This window comes from Choloepus didactylus, chromosome 4, assembly GCF_015220235.1.
Source record: "Choloepus didactylus isolate mChoDid1 chromosome 4, mChoDid1.pri, whole genome shotgun sequence".
In the NCBI taxonomy this organism is placed as follows: domain Eukaryota; kingdom Metazoa; phylum Chordata; class Mammalia; order Pilosa; family Megalonychidae; genus Choloepus; species Choloepus didactylus.
In genome coordinates this window covers 160,810,336-160,818,427 of record NC_051310.1, presented here as the reverse complement: position 1 = coordinate 160,818,427, position 8,092 = coordinate 160,810,336, and the positions used below count along the sequence as shown (strand labels likewise).

At 40.6% G+C, this 8,092-nt stretch overlaps 1 pseudogene; it reads left to right on the top strand.

Annotated features, from left to right (window-relative positions):
• Positions 1–3,293: 3,293 nt before the first annotated feature.
• On the top strand, positions 3,294–6,847 carry LOC119533501 (annotated as a pseudogene).
• The last annotated feature ends 1,245 nt before the right edge of the window (positions 6,848–8,092 follow it).

Below are 8,092 nucleotides of genomic sequence, written 5' to 3'. Positions count from 1 at the left end.
AGACAGGCTTGAAAACAACAAAACATCTAAAAATTGAGTAATTCCTTAAAAGGACCAATTTACTTTGGAAATGCTAGGAGAAAAAGAATATTCTCAGGATTTGGAATACGTGTATATTCTTCCTCAGGGTCAATGTTCCTGGTTAGATTATATTGCATTTTTGGAAGTTCTAGTTTAGAAACAGCACATTCCAAGACTTAATTATTATATTTAACTGCTGAAAATAACTTGATATCAGAATGAAGATTTAATTTTTAGAAGCATTAAAATACATTTAAATAATAAAAATCAAAATTAAACAATAACACAGAGTAGACAGTGTTTAAAATAATACTACATTTGAATCCTAAACATATTTTAATTTCTTATCAGCAATGTTCAGAGTTATAAAAATCAAAGCCTTGAATGAATTTTGGAGAGAACAGAAATGATTTGTATGGAGACAAATAGTTCAATGTGATCTCTTGTATTACTTCAGTTTCAAAATTTCCATACTAGTGATCTTAAAGGAGCTGAATATGAGATATTGTCAGCCCCATCATTTGTGTAAACCAATTACTAAAAAACACAGATCTTAGAGTTAAGCCAACTAGTTTACTTAAGAGTTTTTACATCAAACTTGGAAAGTTGGGGAAATTTGGACACATTTAATAAAAGGAGAAAGCTATTTAAACAGTATATTAGGACCATTTCACTTTCAAATGAGAGACTCCGACCTCAATCTAGGCTATCTATTTAAAAAATGGTGGAGAAGCAGGTGCTAGTGGACCGTGAGGTGGAGATGTATATAGTTTACTGTAAAGCCTAGAGATAAATACAGATACTGGATTAGGTATCCTGTTACTTCTTCCCTGTGTCTCCAACCATTCTCTTTCTTGCTTTCTTTCTACCTCCTTTTCTTTTCCCTTCCTTTTTTTGCTCTCCCCATCTTTGTTTTTTCTCATTATTTCTTATTGAGAGTTTGATTCTCCAAGTACCGGGAGGTAGGCATGCTGTTAACTCTAGGCTCATAAATCTTGGCAGAAGGAAAAAATTTTATTTCCTTGATCCTCTACATAAAATCCCACTGAAGTACCCTGATTGATCCAGTTTCTATTATGTGCCCATCTCTAGGCCAAAATCCCTACAGACTCCATCATAACTTCATTTATTGTAGAATGGAAATTTCCCTCAAATGAGGAGAGCAGAAATGGACATGAAAAAAAGTGGAAAGGATATTTGGGAAGAAAAAACCTCAGATGTCACTATAAGCAGTTTTACAAATATATTTAAGAGATATAACATAAATCCAGAAATTATATCATTATTAGAAAATCAATCAAAAAGTTCTTTTCTTAGGATGATCTGGAATTTGGCAATAAAGATGTAGAGAGTAGGCTAGCCAATCAGATGACACTGTCTACTCCAGAAAGTATTTCCTTGAAAACTAAATATGACTGACATTATCTTTTATTATTAACCATACTTCCCTGCCAAGGTGAGACTCATTCTTTACTGGCCTTTTTAGATTTAAAAAAGACAAAAAGTGTTTTGAGAGTATAATCTGTCTCTAGAGACTTGACTGCCTGTTTTATATGACAAGTGACCATGGGATAGATTAACATGTATTAACAATAAACTGTGCTGAAATGTTTCCCATGTAAAGAAAAATGAACAAAATGCTTTTCTATCTCTGAGATGAAAACTACACTGAAAAAAAGTGGGAACTTAAATAATTACCATCCATTCAATAGATAATAAAGATTTTTTTTTTCCACAACTGGATGTCTTAGAGGAGTGAGGCTTTGCCCTAATTAATCAACAATCCTTGCCCTGTGTTGGCAATTCAAAACTCAACTTTATGACAAATATCTACATTTTAAGCTAACTTACCTCAACTTCTTTAGAGTAGCCATTCTCAAATTAAGTTCCCTGAAGACCTTTCTTTGATAGAAATGTTGATTGCAACAAGCTTCTTTTGATAGTGTCTGCTGTCAATTTAGTTCCCCCTAAATATCACAAAAGAAGATGTTAAGTAGAATTGACACTAAATTCAATGATTTCTGAAAAGTTTGAAGGACTTCCATAAATGTCTCCCAAATCCTAGTTCATGATCCAGTTCATGGCCCAGGAAAGCAAACATTGACTTTGGGTCCTGTTCTATTTCCCTATTGCAACTCAGTTAAAAGTATAAATTTGCTGGCTCAGTTTCTCCTCAGGCTCCACCCATGCCACTGCCAGCCCAGCTCACAAATACCAAACAGTCTCTTTCCTTCATTCCTGATTTTCCTGAAATGCATTAAAAATTCACTTATTTACCCTGTAATTTGGTTTGGTAATCAGTTTGGGAGGAGATGGCAGTAATGGGGAGGGAAAGACTTTAGAAAGGTAACACTGCATATTTGGGTATAGTCTTTTACATTGTTTTTATTCACAATGGGATAGAAGAAGTGATACCAAATCAACAAGGAAATACACAGTCTTGACATATCTTGGTCCTTTGGAAGCCAAATTGAATTCAACAGCTCTAGGGTCTGGGATTATAAATATCATTTGAAGCAGGGTTTTTCCAATATGGAAGAATATTTTTTCTGTAAGTCCTTGACCTTGACCTTGTTCTCCTGCACCCCCAGAGGTTTCATTCATTTCTGGACATCTGATTGTCCCTGCTAAATGCATTTTGTGCTCATCTGCCCCCGCCCCCCCAGCCCCCTTCAACTTCTTTGGTTATCTGGATGTAACTCCTAGAGTCTAGTTTTGCCTGTGTTTCTATATTTTGACTTGCTCTGCTTTTTTAACCTGGTTTCAACTTAAAGTTTTTTCTTCCTTCTGTGTTTACTTCTATTCAGCACATTTGGAATTCTGGCTTCTATTCCCAGACGTATCTTTGCTCTGGTGGCCTCTTAACTAAAAAATAACAATAATAACTAATATTAAAATGTATTTGCCTCTCCTGGTACATGGACCCACAGAATTGTCAGAAATATCCAAGTGAGAGACTGAGGAGCCAATGGCAAGTCATACAGAGCTTCAATTTCAATGACACACCGAAGAACCGGAAGTGGAAAGGCAGATTGTTGCCAGTCAGCTAGAAAGATGTAGGCTTGGAGCAAAAACCAAGCATTGCCAGAATCAGCTCAACTGAGAAGTCATTTCCTCGGAGATCAACAGATGTACCAAATTCTGATGTAAGCAAACCCCAAGTTTCTAGCTCTGTCCATCCCAACACCTATCTCATCAGGACAGAGCCAGAACAAGGGACACTTTATTCACCAGAACAGACCTCTCTTCATGAAAGATCACTGGATAGCTCAAGACGTTCAACACAAATGAATTCTTATTCTGATAGTGGATACCAGGAAGCAGGGAGTTTCCATAACAGCCAGAACATAAGCAAGGCAGATAGTAGACAGCAGCATTCATTCATAGGATCAACTAATAACTGTGGAGACACGGAAGGTCCCCTGGCTCGATAGATTATACATAGGGCCCATTTCCCAAAATCTGGAAGCCTGAAGGTGGGCTCCAGAATGGGAAAAAGCCAAAAGCTTTGCATGTCTGAAAGCCGACTGCAATTTAGATAGGGGAATAGTCTCTGAGCTCTTGCTGGGCTCCTTCCGTGCTCCTGTCTCCTGCCTCCTGCCCCCTGCCCCTGCTGTTTCCTGTCTAGCCCCCAAAGAAATTGTCCCTTAAGACTAAAGATACGTAAATATACTTCACGGCTTTAGAAAAAATGTACCCTCCCTGGATACCTGAAAAGAGTCATGTAAGAAACTACCTTGTATGCTATAAAGACCTGTAGAAATGAGTAGAATAAAACTTTCTTTTGCATGGACACTGAAGATGGAGTGTGCTCCCCTTCTTTCACAAATAACGATTTGGTAAGGAATTCTAGAGTGGAAGGACAAACTGTGGTTCAGCCATCAGTAGCCAATCTGGCCATAAGAAGAATTAGTTCAGTTCCATCTAGAGCACAGTCTCCTTCTTATGTTATCAGCACAGGCGTGTCTCCTTCGAGGGGATCACTGAACTTCTCTGGGTAGTGGATTTGGCTCCCCATCAGTAACTGACTCTGGACCACTGAACCGCAGTGTGTATTCTTCCATCACGTTGCCCACCCAGTGGCAGCCTCTCTATACTCCTCACAGAGACTCACCTCCCCAACAGCTGCACAATGGATTGGGTCCATCTCCTCCTGGCAGCCCCCCAATCCCAACGGACCAACCTCTCAATACCAAACCACCGCCAGAGTAAGATCCCCACTAACCGTCATGGATTTACAGATTCGAGTAGCTTTGCTGTCCCAAGGCCAGGTGGGGTCATCGTCCCCCAAATGCTCAGGGATGACCACTGTACTACAGCATCTGTGATCTTCACTGCAAAGGACTGTTCATGACATGGAGCAATTTGGAAAGCAGCAGTATGACATTTACAAGAGGATGGTTCCACCTTGACCAGACAGCCTGACAGGCTTATGCAGTTCATATGCTAGTCAGCACAGCCAGCTTGGGCAAGACCTTCGTTCAGCTGTGTCTCCTGACTTGCAGATCACTCCTATATAATGAGCCCAGTATACTGCAGCCCCAACCATGGAACTGTAGAGCTCCAAGGATCACAGATGGCCTTGTATCACACAGGTTCAGGTGTTGGAAATCTGCAAAGGACCTCCAGCCAATGAAATATCCTTACATACCAAAGAAATAATTATGTCTGGAATACAACAGCTACCTATGCAGAGCCCTATAGGCTGATACACTACTGAGTACAGCATTGCAATTATAACAGGCTTCACACAGTGCCTGTAGATGATGGCACCACAAGATCACCTTCAATAGACAGCATTCAGAAAGACCCCAGGGAGTTTGCCTGGCATGATCATGAGCTGCCTGAAGTCATTCACATGCTGCAGCACCAGTTCCCCTTGGTTCAGGCAAATGCAGCAGCCTACCTGCAGCATCTGTGCTTTGGTGGCAACAAAGTAAAGATGGAGGTGTGTAGGTTAGGGAGAATCAAGCATCTGGTTGATCTTTAGGACCAAAGAGTTTTAGAAGTTCGGGAGAATGTTTGTGGTGGTCTCTGAAACCTGGTTTTTGGCAAGTCTACAGATAACGATAAAATAGCAATGAAGAATGTTGATGGGATACCTGCCTTATTGTAGCTGTTGAGAAAATCTATTGATGCAGAAGTAAGGGAGCTTGTTCCAGGAGTTCTTTGGAATTTATCCTCATATGATGCCATAAAGATGCCAATCATTCAAGATGCTCTGTCAACCTTAACAAACACTGTGATAGTTGCACATTCTGGATGGAAGAACTCTTCTTTTGATGATGGTCATAAAATTAAATTTCAGACTTCACTAGTTCTGTGTCACACAACAGGTTGCTTGAGGAGCCTCAGCTCTGCAGGGGAGGAGGTATGGAAGCAAATGCAGTCCTGTACAGGGCTGGTGGACTTGCTGCTGTATGTAATCCACACATGCATGAACACATCTGATTATGACAGCAAAATGGTGGAGAACTGTGTGTGTACTCTGAAGAGCCTGTCCTATCAGCTGGAACTGGAGGTCCCCCAGACCCAGCTGCTGGGACTAAATGAATTGGATGACCTACTAGGAAAAGAATCTCCCAGCAATGACTCTTAGCCAAGCTGCTGGGGAAAGAAGAAAAAGAAAGAGGATGCCACAAGAGGATCAACGGGATGGAGTTGGTTCTATCCCAGGGCTGTCGAAGTCCTCCAAAGAGGTTGAGATGCTGTGGTATCCATTAGTAGTAAAATCATATCTGACTCTTCTAGCAGAAAGTTACAAACCAGCCACCTTAGAAGGCTCTGCCAGATCTTTCCAGAGCCCCTCTGCCGGTAACTGGAAGTTTGCAGCATACATCCAGGTGGCCGTCCAAAAAGTAAAAGGAGTCCCCATCCTAGTAGAACTTCTGAGAATGGATAACAATAGAGTCATTTCTTTGGTGGTAATTGCTTTGAGGAATATGGTACTAGATGTTCACGGCAAGGAGCTCATAGGCAAATATGCCATGCAAGATCTGGTCAGTCGGCTGCCTGGTGGCTATGGCCCCAGCATACTATCTGACAAGACCATGGCAGCCATCTGCTGCGCTCTGCATGAGGTCACTAGCAAAAACACAGAGAATGCCAAGGCTCTAGCCAACTGTGGAGGGATTGAAAAGCTGGTGAACATAACCAAAGGCAGAGGAAACAGATCATCTCTGAAAGTGGTGAAGGCAGCAGCCCAAGTCTTGAATACATTATGGCAATATCGGGACCTCCAGAGCATTTATAAAAAGGATGGGTGGAATCAGAACCATTTTATTATACCTGTGTCAACATTAGGTGGAACCAATTCAAATCACATGCTTCCTTGTCTACCACCAACTGACAGATGTCACCCATCATTCAATCAGTCAGCAGCACCTCTTCCTCACCAGCACTGCTGGGAATCAGAGACCACCGCTCTGAATACAATAGGACCCAGCCACCAAGGCAGTATTACAATAGCCAAGGGGGTGCCACACATAAAGGCCTGTACCCTGGCTCCAGCGAACCTTCATCAATTTACCTCAGTTCCTATTCCTCGCCAGCAAGAGAACAAAGTAGACAGCTACAGCATCAACAGCTATATTGCAGTCAAGATGACTCCAACAGAAAGAACTTTGATGCAAGCAGATTGTATTTGCAGTCTCCTCATAACTACGAAGATCCTTATTTTGATGGCCAAGTTCACTTTCCAGCTTCTACTGATTACTCAACACAGTATCGACTGAAATCAACCACAAATTACATAGACTTTTACTCCACTAAACGACTTTCTTATTGAGCAGAACAGTGTCCAGGATTCCCAGACTCCTGGGTGTAGCCTCAAGATGCTCAGTGAAGGTACTTTCTTTCTGACCTAGTTTGAATTGAGGTGAAAAGTCCGTCTTGCTGATTTGATGGTGAAATGTGAACGTGAAATGGAAGGAACGAGTGAAGAACTTTTTTTTTTTTTTCTGTTTTGAGGAATTATCAAGGAAGTGAGGAAACCTTTGGAAGAGAGGATTTTCTAAGTTCTATTTAGGTGTTAGAGCTAATTACTCGTAGATTCTGTAGTCTGGTGAAGGTGTGGGCAATGTGATGAGAAGTTTGAGAAATGGGTGAAAATGAGATGGGGAATATGTAGGTCAAATCAAATTAAAGATGATTTTTTTAATGTGAATAAAGTTAGGACTTGAAAAGATAAAATAAGATAAAATGTATTTGCCTTTAGTGGGTATCAACAATTAATGGCAATGGGAAAAAGAATATAGGGAGAGAGGCATCTGTTCTGGTTTGCTAATGCTGCCAGTTTGCAAAACACCAGAAATGGATTGGCTTTTATAAAAGGTGTTTATTTGGTTACAAAGTTACAGTTTTAAGGCCATAAAATGTCCAAGTTAAGGCATAAATATGGTACCTTCACTGAAGAATGGCCATTGGCATCTGGAAAACCTCAGTTAGCTAGGTAGGCACGTGGCTGGTGTCTGCCTGCTTCCAGGTTGCGTTTCAAAATGGTATTCTCCAAAATGTTGCTCTTGGGGTGTTTTGTCCTCTCTTAGTTGCAGCCCCTCTTCCAAATGTCACTCTCAGTTGCTCTTCAAAATGTCCCTCACAGCTGCACTGGGTTCCTTCTGTTTGTCAGCTCATTTATGACTCCAGTGATTTAATTCAGACCCACCCTGAATGAGTGGAGTAACACTTCCATGGAATTTATCCATTCAAAGTCATCACCCACAGTTGGGTGGGTCATATCTCCACGGAAACATCCAATCAAAAGGTCACACCCTAATCAAAAAGATTAATCAATCTGCCCCCACAAGATTGCATCAAAGATAATGGCATTTTGGGGGCCATAATACATCCAAACCAGCACAGCATCCTTCAGTTAAACATTCTCTATGGAGAAGCCACAAATTATATAAACATAGCTCAACAATCAAGAGTGTGTTGTATAGAAGAATTGTTTAATTTTACCTAATTATTCAATCTGTTGAATATCTAAGACATTTCCGTTTCTCCTTTGTTTTTTTTTTCTTTTATCTACCTCTTTATCAGTTCACTAAATCTAAATACTATGATTTCTTAA